Below are 13423 nucleotides of genomic sequence, written 5' to 3' on the forward strand. Positions count from 1 at the left end.
GGGCGTATAGGGTTTTCAACAAGAGAACTAAGACAGTAATGGAGAAGGGCCGAGCACCAAAGAACCCGATATTGAGGTTGAAGCTCTTGATATAGAAGTTGAAGGATCTACACCGGAAGAAGAATCAACTCCCATGAACCCAAGAATGGAAACAAGATCAATGTCTAGAACATCAAGTCCTCTCACTCCTCCGGAAGTTCATCCTCCCATCTCATGGAATGATGAAGTCTCCACATCAAAGAAGCCATCATTAAGAGTGATTAAGAACCATCCGGAAAGCAACATTATAAGGTCTCTAGATGAAGGTCTTCGCCTCAGAAAAGTAAACATCCTTTTGGCCTACTATGTAACATACCATTGCTACCTTGCTCAATTTGAGCCAAAAAGGGTAGAAGAAGCTCTTCAAGATGAGAATTGGGTTGAGTCAATGCATGAAGAGCTGAATCAATTTGTGAGAAATGATGTGTGGGAACTTGCTCTAAGGCCTAAAAATGTTCATGTCATAGGCAACAAATGGGTATTCAAAAACAGAACCGATGAAGATGGAGAGATAATACGGAATAAATCTCTGCTAGTAGCTCAAGGATATACTCAAGTAGAAGGAGTAGACTTTGATGAATCCTTCGCTTCTATGGCAAGACTTGAGTCTATTCGAATTCTCATGTCCATTGCATGCATTATGAACTTTAAACTCTATCAAATGGATGTAAAATGTGCATTTCTAAATGGATACCTGAATGAAGAAGTGTTTGTTGAACAACCAAGAGGCTTTGAGGATCCTCACTTTCCTGATCATGTGTTGAGATTGAAGAAAGCCCTTTATGGCTTAAAACAAGCTCCTAGATGTTGGTATGATCGGCTTACACATTACCTCCTGGATAGAGGATTTAAAAGGGGATATGCCGATCGGACTTTATTTGTCAAAAATGATGAAGATTATCTCTTTGTGGCACAAGTATATGTTGATGACATAGTGTTTGGGGCTATCATTGAAGATCGGGCTATTGAATGCTCTAAGGAGATGAAGAAAGAATTTGAGATGAGTATGGTGGGGGAACTCACATTTTTCTTGGGCCTTCAAGTCAAACAATAGAAGGAAGGCATATTCATTTCACAAGAAAAGTATGCTAGAAACATTGTTAAGAAGTTTGGACTAGACTCCAAAAAACATGCCTCCACTCCCATGAGCTCGTCTACTAAACTAAATATTGATTCTTCCGGAGTGAAAGTGAGTACTACCTTGTATAGGAGTATCATTGGGAGTTTACTCTATCTTACAGCTAGTAGACCGGACATTGCATTCAGCATTGGTGTTTGTGCTAGATATCAAGCTACTCCAAAGGAATAAACCTGACTGTGGTTAAGCGAATTATTCGATATATCAATGGAACTCCAGACTATGGTTTGTGGTATTCAAAAGACTCAAATGCTTGCCTTGCCATGTATTCAAATGTTGACTGGGCTGGTAGTGTGGACGATTGGAAGAGTACTTCAGGAGGTTGCTTCTACCTTAGTAACAATCTTGTCTCGTGGATGAGCAAGAAACAAAATTTTGTGTCTCTCTCTACCGCTGAAGCAGAGTACATAGCCACTGGAAGTTACTGCATACAGCTTCTTTGGATAAAGAAGTTACTCCATGACCATGGAATTCCTCAAGAGACAATGTGTGTCTTCTGTGATAACACCAGTGCCATCAGTCTTTCTAAGAACCCGGTCCAACATTCAAAATCTAAACATATAAAGATACGCTACCATTTCATTCGAGATTTGGTAGAAGAAAGAGTTGCGTGTCTTGAATTCATACACACAGACAATCAAAAGGCAGACATCTTCACCAAGCCTCTCGATGGTCCACGATTTGAATCCCTCCGTAAGACCATTGTTGTTGGTACAATTCCTTGAATCTCTTGTGTGATGTGTGCTTCACATATTTACATTGTGTTATTTTGTTTATTGGGGCACACACTACTTTGTTGGCTATTTGTATAGCATGATTCTGTTGGTTGTTTATTGCTTTGTCTATTTTTGTTGTTTCTACATTGTTGCTTTTGATCAATCTTTTCCTTCTTATGTGTCAAAAATCCAAAAACCATATAAAAAGTAGAAAATCAAAAAGTTTGATTGACATTGTTGAGTTTTGTCTCAAAACTGTACCTTTGTGCTAATGGCTTTGTGCATTTACAAGTGTAGCTTGTTCCTTTGCACTCTTATCACTATGGAAGAAATCTTGAAATCTATGTGACTGTTGTAAATAGATCTTCAAACTTGTCATGAATGATTAGTGAATGGTTATGTTGATCTTGAGACATGCATAGACTTGTGCCTATATATCTTCCCACTCTTTAGGTTTTTGTTTTTTCTAAAAAAAGCTCACCAAATGTAAATCTCCAAATGAAAAGTGATATTGAGTTGCAAAAGCCAGTCGCACATACTAGTATTTGACTAGGAAAAAGGGAAAGTGACCAAAAATAAAGTGTATAATTCTTCAAAAAGCCAAAGGCTATCTCATCAAGGTGAAATATCAAATATCACTCTCACAATGAGAGGTGATTGTTTCAAAAGGATCAAAAAGATCAAATGTTATGATTGAAAATGGAGTCAAATGTAAAGCTCCAAATTATGTAATCAAATCTTATGGGAGATCATATATGCATACTTCTATAATTGAGATGGGTCACATGATCTAGTGGTAATTGTGTATGTCTTGGTTGAATTGATCATTGAAGCTTTAGATTAGACTAAGGACTATCTCATTGTTGATATCTACACACAACACACAAGTTTATGTTCAATGAATGCCATATTCATTTGTGTGATTGTACTTGATAAAATGTGTTTTCACATGCTCAATCTTTTTTGGTTCAAACACAAAAAGATTTTTGAGTGTTTTAGTTGTTTTTGGAAAGTATTTTGTTCTCTTAAAACTTGAAAATTTCAAAAACAGTGTTGCCCTGTTTTGGCGACTCAGTCGCAGGTCAGTCAAGTCGCATGCCACAGTCGCGAGCTTGCGAGTCTTTTTTGGCGACTTGTTTGCGAGTGGAAGGTCTAGTCGTGAGGGTACACAGAGATTTTCGCGGCTCAACTCGCGACTCCCTCGCGAGTGAGACTTCCAGTCATGAAAAACAGTTAGCAATTTTTCAAAACTTTTGGTTTAACGTGTTTTGGCAGGTGAAACTGGCGATTTTCTGGCAACTTACCTCAGTCGCAAAACTCGCGTGATTTGCAAAGTGATGTCCTTTTTAAGCTCTGTTCTCAAAAAGGGTCTTAATTTTTTTTTCCTTCTTGCATCCTGTAACTATTCATTTTCTGGTCTCTATTTCTATATTTCAATGCCACCGTGGTCAAATCTAAAATCTTCCACTATTTTGTCACCATTTTCTCAATCTTCAAGGAAATGTATGAGTTTTGTCCTCTACTCTTCATTTTTCACTGTTATTGCCTTTTCCTCATGGATTTTGTGCTCTCTATGATATTTATATATCTCTTGATTGTGTTTAGGTATTTGTTTGTCTGGTGTCTTCATTGTGTGTTTTTTTTCGGTGGTTATATTCTGATCTACTCTATATTGTGACAACATTGGGTCATTATTATCTCTCATTGTCTTTTTCTGGACATTTCCATCTAGCTCTTAGGGTTTTCATCACATTTTGAAACTCACCCTTTGCTAATAACGTCTCTTGGATTGTGTTCTTTCGTTTCTTCTATTACATGATGTAGACTGGAAATGTCTCCATTCAAGAAAGCAGCCGTGAAAGGAGGTTGTTCCAAAGGAAAGGAACCTGTCATTGATGTCGATGACTATTCACCTCAAACAAAAAGGAGTCGATCTCCATCAGGAGTGTTCGATCCCAACAAGTTCAGATCCTATGCTGCCTTTCAAACTCATGAGAATTATTTCAGAAATGCTACACCATTACTGGAAAGACCTGTTGACCAATCGTCACTTCATGACACTAACATTCCAAAATGGTTTGCCCACAAGGATTGGAATTACCTTCTCTCCGATCTGGATGAAGCTTATGAGAATTTGGTAAAGGAATTTTATGCCAATGCAATTGTGGAAGGAGAAGAACTCAAGTGTTGGGTTAGGAGAAAAAGTTTTTCAGTCTCTCCTGCATATTTGGCAGAAATCCTTCACATCAACCGGCCAATGCTTAAACACTCACCGGTTTATAATGATCTATATCCAAATGAGGAACTACTTAAGGATGGTTTTGGACAGGACTTGGAATTCTCATCCAATAGAAACTTAGTCAGCGTTTCCTCTCTTCCTCTGAAACTGAGAGTGCTTACTATAATGATTTTTCACAACTTGTACCCCCTATCGAGCACTGGGTATATGAACCTCGGACGTGCCTTGTTTCTTTATGACCTAATCTCTAATGTAGAGATTGACATTTGTGCTCATATCTTTCACGTTCTGCGTAAAATGGTTCTACAAACTGAGTCACGAATATGTGTTCATTTTTGCTGTCTCATTTCTAGGATCTTGAAGCTTAAATGAATTTACCCAACAGTAGATGAATCTCCCTGGCCAAAACTGAGTCCAATCAACATGCATACATTCAACGCAAGCATTGTTCATAGTCAGAAGAGAGCCAAACTAGAAACTTCCACATCTCATAGTGGTTCGCGTTTTAGCACTTTCTCCCTTGACGAAAAACTTGACAACATTGTGACATCTGTCCACAAGTTGAGTACCAAGTGTCCGGACTCACATCTACTTTACACCATCACAATACTCGGTGGGATATGAAGTCTACCTCCCTACAAACTTAACTGGATCAGATTCAGAGGAAACCAGAAGAGGATATGTAGCTATTCCATGACAAAAAGGGGGAGATAATGTCATAAGAGGAATACAATGAAAGGGGGAGTTTTTTAGCAAGCAGTTTCAATATTTTACTTTAAGTTGTTTTTCAGCTTTTTATGTTTTTGTACCCATGTTACTTTTGTAAGCTTTTAGGGTTTATGTTCATTATCTGTAGGTTTTATGGTTTGTACCATGCTTTATGCAGCCTTTATTCTTTGTTAAATCAGTACTTCTAACTAAATGTCATGCATTTTCTTGTTAAGTACTGTCACTCTTGTGCCTTTGTAGGATTGTTCTTAGATGCATATACTTAGTTTATTATGCATTAGTTGAGTGTTGGGCATACAAGTGACTTGCATTGTTCTTGTTAGCTTGTATGTCCAAGTGTTCATTCCAAGTGTGAATGAGCATTGTGGTCATTACCTTGTAGTGATTATTTGTTGGATCAAGCCGTGGTTTGTTTCTTAACTCCATCTTTGCTTGATCACATATTGCCTGCTCCATATGCATTTCATGCTTTTCAGCATACAATGATCATGGTGTATTGTTATGTTTCAGGAAATTCATGTTCATATGATTCAAGAGCTTCATAGTTTCTAGAGTTAGGTGTGAATGAGTTTTGTTCAACTGTTCCCAACTCACATGTTAAGTCTAGAGTCTGTTTTAGGGTTTTGTCACGGAATAGGCAAAGGAGGAGATTGTAAGGTTAAATTTAATCAACCATCTTGTTGGCTTTATTTCGTGCCAAATTCGCTTGTATTTCAATAATTAGTAACCCTGTATTTAGGTGGGATTTTTGTAAGGGTAGTGAATAAGATAGTGTGACAAAATGCTCAAAAGTGTGCAAGAAAAACAGAGACTCGTGATTGGATCTTGCGGGTGACTCACGGCTACAAGCCACCAGAAGCTGCACATGTGCCAGGCATGCCAGGAGTTGAAGCATCGTGCTAACTGGAGCACTACAAGACAAAATAGGACAACTGGCCATTCTGTTATCTCACGACTGGATCTCGCGACTCAGCCAAGCCACGAGGCCAAGCCGCGAGCCAGCCTCGTTTTGGAAAACCTGACTCTTCACATTCCATTCTCACCCTAGTATAAATACCCCTTATACTCATGAAAAAAAAAAAAAAAAAAAAAAAAAAAAAAAAAAAAAGAGCTTCTAAAGAGAATTTTGAGAGAAAAACCCTAGAGTAAAACAAGATTGATTTATCCACAATCTTCACATAAGAGACTCTTCAAATTCTTCAACTCTCTTTCTCCCCATTGTTAAATCCTTGAGAGGCCTTTTACCAAAACCTTTTCTCACCATATCCATCACTGTGAGAGGGCTATTTGGTGTTCTAGGAAGCAGTTAGGAAAGAACCAATTTACATTGGTTGATGCTATGGCCAAGTAGCGGAATCCGGGAAACTAGAAAAGAAATAGGTTCGGTGCAACCTTGTTGGAGAAGAAGCTTGGAGGGCTTAGGTACACTAGGTAGATTAGGCTTGGAGGGTCTATTGCTGTTCATGTATCCCAACTACATTTTCTAGTGGATTACTTACCGCTTGGAGGGTGGCGGAGAGGTTTTACGCCGAGGGCTTCAGTTTCCTTTTCGATAACACATCGTGTGTTGTCCTTGTGTTTGCATCTCTCTTCCCTTTATCTTTGCCTTTTATTTTCTGCTGTGGATGTGATTTTAATTGGCTTAGATTGTTTACCAATTTTGTTTATAGCTTGTGTTCATTTTCTGCACACTAGTTGTTTGTCATAAAGCTTGAATTGGCTATTTTGTAATTGGGGGTCTAAACGTTCAAGGGTGTTTTATACACTATTTGAACTTTCACATACCATCTTGTTTTTTGTTCCTAATTGCGAGAGATTTCTCACTGAATATATCTCAATTGCATTGATGATGGGTGGCAGTGTTGAGCCTTTTGCTTTGAACAGTTCAAAGTTATATGTTTTTGGGCAATCTCCAAGGCCGATTGGCCGCACACCGTGGTTGTGTACAAGTATAATGGAGAAGATATACTCCACCAGTAGTTCCCATTTAGAGTAATGTTTATTGATCTGGATTGATTAAGTTTGAGCTGTTCAACTTCAACAAAGTGCATGTAGATATAGTATTCGGAAGTTGCACTCTCTGAATCCCAATACATGTCCAAAGGAGCATTAATATTAAATGGTGTGGCGGCTGTACCCATTACAATAGATGGTGGCTGGTAATAATTGTTACTCCCTCCATCCCATTTTGTTTGTCTTGTTTGAAAAGTCAAACTATTTAAGGGAACATCATTTATTGTCTTGTCTACCTTTTAAAAATATATAAGTTTCCAAAACTATCCTTAAATAAATTTATCAAAAATTTGAATTATTAATAAAATAGGGGTATAATAGGAATATTAGTAAATTAATGACTTTTGTTTTTAGAAACAGGACAATATTTTGGGACATCCCAAAATGGAATAGAGGACAAACAAAGTGGGACAGAGGGAGTACTTTGGGAGTCAATACTCAATAGTAAGCGTAATATTTAAACTTGTCCACTTGTTAGCAAAATAGGGATACCATATGCGATCATAAACGTCGACTGGATACCTAAGAAAACATAAATATTTAGCATAAGTCAGAAACTAATTGTTTATAGATATAATTTGAAATCTTCATATTGGGAAAATCTCAACCCTACCCAGCCTATGGGAACTTTAAAAACCATTCCAACTTGGGTTAGGTTTTCAGACAATTTTGTGAAACCCAATTAAAATATCGAACATCATTCAGTTTTTTAAACCCATTTCTCATTGATAAATGATTGTAATTTACATAGTTGGGCCTAATAATGCCAATATTCCAGTTTCATCAAGACTAAATTTTAAAATGCCAAAATAAATCAAAATAATCAATTTAGACTAAGTTCCAAAATCCAAATTAAATTGAACTAATAGTTCACAATACATATTTTTAAAATTGTAGCAAAAATTTGGCGGGATACTTGGGTTGAAAGTTTAACAACCCAAGTTTCAAAAAAATTTAGAACACAACCCAACTTATCAACCCATGAAAAAGTATTCATTGGTGTTGGGTTGAATGCACACCCTATATTGAATGATATTCTTCTATAGAAAATTAAAGCCAATATATTTATAGTTTCATTAAAATTCTATAAATTGTATGACAGTTTGTGAATAAATTGTTTAGTGTATCTAGCTAGAATATGTGTAGCAGTTATTGTTCGGTCACACGTGTGAGTGAAGTCCCACATTGAATAAAGATGAGAATAATGAGTGGTTAATATAACATAATTGAGCACATACCCAAAGGGCTTAGGCCTTTTGGGTTAAAGTGTATCTCTATATATTATATTAATTATTCAAGTAAGCTCCCTAAAGTGTTTAGCTCCCCAACAAGTGGTATCAGAGCCCATGGTAGTGTGCGGCGAAGGTGGTGAGGTGTTCATGATCCCTACCCAGCGGGGACAGAGAAAGCCTAAACGGCCCACACACAAAGATCCTGGAGGAGAAAAAAAAAATGCCCAACAAAGGAATATTGCTAATAGTGCTAAATAATGGTGTGATGCGAGGTTCCCATGGACATGGACGTGCGGGGTTGACAGGTGGTTCCCATGGATGGTGTACGAGAGACCCATGGATGACGTGTTGATGAAGTGAAAAGCCCATTAGGCAAGGGGGAGTGAGTAGGACTTGTTCATGGCCCACAGAGAGGTCTTGAAACCCATAGAAAGGTAGACTCACACGTGAAGGGGTGATTGTTCGGTCACACGTGTGAGTGAAGTTCCACATTGAATAAAGATGAGAATAATGAGTGGTTAATATAACATTATTGAGCACATACCCATAGGGCTTAGGCCTTTTGGGTTAAAGTGTGTCTCTATATGTTATATTAATTATTCAAGGAAGCTCTCCAAGGTATTTATCTCCCCAACAGTTATCCCAACCACTCCCCTCTGGCATTGTACTCCAAGAAAAAAAAAAGTGCAACTTAGAGCCCATTTAGGAATAGCTTTTTCCTAAAACAAAAAACATTTTGAGAAATGATAGACTCACAACACTATCACAACATTTTTATAACAAATCTTAAATGGCAGGTTGTTACTGACTGTTATTGTTGGGGCAAAAAAGTAATCTTAGTGTTAGATTCAAATTTGAACCAATAACAACTAACCACCTATAATTTATTGTGAAAATATTGTAAAAATATTGAGGACGAAACATCTCTAAATTTTCTTTTTGGATTTAGATCCTCTAGATTTTCTTAGGGTACTCTACCAAATAGATTTCCTTAAATTTTAACCATTCTTAATGATTTAATAGTCTAAATTTTGTCATGTCAGCATTCCACTAATAATAATTTTAATTGTTTTGTTTGCAAGATGATTTTATTATTTTAAGAGTATTGTTAGTGAAATACTGACATGGCAGAATCTAGATTCTTAAATCATAAAAGTGTGGTTAGGATTTAAGGAAATTTATTGGTAAAGTACTCTAGGAAATCTAGAACATGTGAATCCCAAAAAGTAAGCTAAATAGTAGCAAAAATAATCTAAATAGTAAAGCAAACTGCCTTTTTATGCTAATGCCAAACACAACTTAAAGCTTTAATACTGGAGTTTGGGCGTGTAAATCATAGCCAGTTCTTTTGATATTCCAACATCTTCTTCAAATATCAGATTTTCTTTACAAACTATTGTGAAATTCCACCAAAGATGAAAATTAATTGTCCAAATATTGAATTAATTACTTGGATTTTTTTTTTTTGAGATTTAATTACTTGGATTAAACTCTTTGTAAACTTAAAAAAAAAAAAAAAAAAAAAACACTTTATTACTTGTTCACAAATTTTTTGTAATATGTTAATAGGTGCCCTTAGAATAATTGTCAATAATCTATTTTAGGAATGTTTATATAGCACTTTTATAAAAAAATTGAAAAAGTTGCCAAAACATTCATTTTTTTTTCCTTATAAAAACCTTTCAAAAATAGTTAACTAACAAATACTCTAGGCCTTAGAATATTCCTTAACATTTCACTTTTATTATTGCCAAAAAAAAAAAAAAAATGAGTGAATATATATATATATGGTAACAATGTTTTAATGAGATCCCGTGTGTATATCAGTTTATGGTCTTAATTGCAAAAATCAAATGTATTGAAAAATATAATATGAATTTTGATTTTTCTCTCTTATTTATTTATTTATTTTTGTCTAAGATGGAATTTGATAATTATTTATTAATAGACATTTTCTGTGATTATGTTTATATAATCTAGCATTAGCTATTTTCTATGATTCTGTTGTATATGGAAGTATATATTCTACCATTTAAGAAAACATACTGGGATAAGATTATAATAAATGGCTTAAATGTGTATTTATCAAGGAAGTCAATATCGTACTAGAGGCTGTATCGGTTTGATCAATGGTACGATATATTTCGGGTACCGGTCAATACCGATGTACCATTTCGGGTTTACCGCTATTTTATATATATTATATATAGACACACACACTCATTAGGACCATACTGATTTATATATATATACACATATTAGCAAAGAAAATTTATAAGTTTAAAGTTTTAAAAAAATTATCTAGCAAAGATATAATTTATAAATTAAAAAAATCTATAAATTATCTTTGATATATATATATATATATATTAGCAAAGATAATTATAAATTACTTTAAACTTATTATAGTTTAAACTTTAAAAACTTTAAACTTATAAATGGGTACTTATAAATTATATATATATTAGCAAAGATAATTTATAGATTTTCAGATCACAACATCATTGTCACCATCACATCCTCATCAAGGATTATGAGTCAGTGGCTCAAGGATTATGAGTTCTAGACAAACAGCCCCTAACTATTCGCGTAACCAAATAGAGTTAACAAAAAATAGATCAAATGGTGTAGAAGCGCCTTTAAAACCCTTGAACCAATCTGTACTGTCCATTATTAGGTCAACCTCCTTATAAAAGCCTACAATACACATTTTAATCCTCCTCAATCTCATTGCCGAAGTCTATGGTTTTCACTTTCTCAGTGCAGCACAGCTTAGCTTCACAGGACTTGGTCTTGTTTTTCATTTTTCTCATCTGGGTTTTCGAATGGGTAGCCTTGTTTTTCATTTTTCTCATCTGGGTTTTCGAATGGGTAGCCTTGTTTTTCATTTTTCTCATCTGGATTTTCGAATGGGTAGCCTTGTTTTTCATTTTTTTCATTTGGGTTTTCGTTGTTTTCATTTACCGGCCGAAACAGCCAGATTGCGCTGGTACGGCCGGTTTTCGCCGGTACGACCGATACGCAGCCGGTATGACCGGTAATTTTTCCGGTACGAAACATAGGTGAACCTGTACCAGTGTACTGGCCGGTAAGGTATTTACCTGCCATACCAGCCGGTACGGTACGGTATGGAATTGACTTCCTTGGTATTTATCTAGTACAACATAAAAAATTTATGCTATTTTTGTGTTCGTGTGTTCTAATAAGTATTACTATTTTCTCAAAAAAAAAAAAAAAATAGGGATGTTTATCCTATATTGGTCGTGTGTGTTAAAATTTTAATCCTTATAACTCAAGCTATCACTACAAAGGTCAGACCCTTTGATAGTGGTACTTTGGTTATGTAATATATTATAAGTTTATTTAAAAAATTCTAAATATTACTTTCATGTTCATGTGTTCTAATAAGTATTCTTGTTTCCTAAAAAAAAAAAAATCTAACACAACATTATTGGAAGGTGCAAATAGGGCTTTTACATCTAGCCCTTATTGAACTTACTATATTTGCAAAAACCTTATATGACCAATCAAATTCCTTACCACCCCTTCCAAAAAAAAAAAAAAAAAAATCGTTAACACCCCATGTTTGTAACAATTTTATTATTATTTATTTATAGTCAAATTGATAATTAACCTATCATCCGTCATTTTCTTTAAGCACAACTAATAAAAAACGTTTATGTAATCATTGCCATTTGTAATGGATTTAATTCTATGTTCAAATTAAATTACAAATCTAAACATGTATTGAGAATCATGTTATTTAAAATTTAAAAATGTCAGGACTCTCTATACGCTGTGAAATTCCAAACCATTACTGCATGTGTTCTTTTTGTTGGTAGCAATGCAAAGGTGCAAGGGAGTTAATCTTAAATAAAGTGACTCACCTGTATACTGTACGGCTGAGTGAACCAAGATCGTAGCGACTGAAGAGTGCCAATGATCCAGAAATTGTTACATAAGTCTTATTGTTCAATGGCCTTAGCTCTATTGCTGATATAAATGGCATTCCGAGGCCTGTGTTTAGAAGACAGACTTGTAAATAATTTTGCGATGGAACATGTATGAGCTCCTTGATGACACCAACAGATACATTCTCTATTTTGACCGTGTCCCACTTATTTACATCTAGATGAAGATCAAACTGTGGTAACTTTCTTAGTCCATCATAATTTCCATAGAAGAAAGTTCCTTGGATCAAATACTTAGTGCCTTGCATAATATTTATGTTGTAACAGTTCCGGATTCCTTGAGGAAAGCTTCTGAGATCCCATGCTCCTTGTTGAAGACCAGTCATACATACTGTTGAAATCTTCTGACTTATACCAGTGTTTATGAATGCAGCATCCGAAATGTAATTTATGCCTGTTGTTGCCTCCGAAATGTAATTCGCGAATAGCTTGAATTTTCTGGTGACCCGCAAGATATGCTTATGAAGCCTGAGACAGATAAACAGAATATATAATAACACCTTAGTTAAATGGTTAGCTGAGCAAGGAGAAGATTTGAACTCCAGATGATTCATTTGGAAACACCAAGATATGCTTATGGCATCTGTTTATGATAATAGCTTTTTATAATCAGAACAAGATATCAATTGGTTTTTTGGTGTTAATAGAGAATGAACTTCAGATTTTTTAATTGACTATAATAATTTTACCAGTTAAATTAATTGGAACTCATTGTTAATTCAATAGAGAAAAGAAGGGAAAAAAAAGAAGAAGACTGCCATACCTGCTTGATCCTGGGCATTAACTAGATGTATAAGAACAAACCCACCAAGAAAAGCAAGGATGAAATTTTTGAAGCTCCCCATCATAAATATCTAACTTTCTTCTCTATTATTGGGACAATGCTGCAGAAAATTTCTCCATCATCTTATCCTTTAAACTGCAGAATAGTTTAATAGCGTACTAAGTAACTAAGTTGTTCTTGTCACAAGAGGGACCTCTCTTTGCAAATTGAAAGTTCATCAAATTGGTTAATTCATTTGCAAAACTACCTGCAAAAATATCTGTATTACTCTGAAGTTTTACCTTAGGCTTAGTCTGGAAATTTATACTCATACACCGCTTGGAGTGTATGGAAGTTTGTCCCTCTCTTTAAGAACAAGTAAAATTCCAACAAGTCATAGTAACCGCTTGGAATTTGAATAATGTATTCTGAAAACAATTATTAAATGCAGCTTGGCCACTAACGCTAAAAATCATTTTGATATTATAATTTATAAGAAAGAATACACGTTTCTTACATTTCTTACATAGTATGTTAAAACACTTAAAATATTTGCTTATTAATATCATTTACTATACAATGA

At 35.1% G+C, this 13423-nt stretch overlaps 1 pseudogene; it reads right to left on the reverse strand.

Annotated features, from left to right (window-relative positions):
* Window positions 1-12922, reverse strand: part of LOC126727871 (probable LRR receptor-like serine/threonine-protein kinase MEE39) — a 33088-nt pseudogene extending 20166 nt beyond the window's left edge.
* Window positions 12923-13423: the final 501 nt, after the last annotated feature.

Source organism: Quercus robur, chromosome 5 (assembly GCF_932294415.1).
Source record: "Quercus robur chromosome 5, dhQueRobu3.1, whole genome shotgun sequence".
Lineage (NCBI taxonomy): Eukaryota > Viridiplantae > Streptophyta > Magnoliopsida > Fagales > Fagaceae > Quercus > Quercus robur.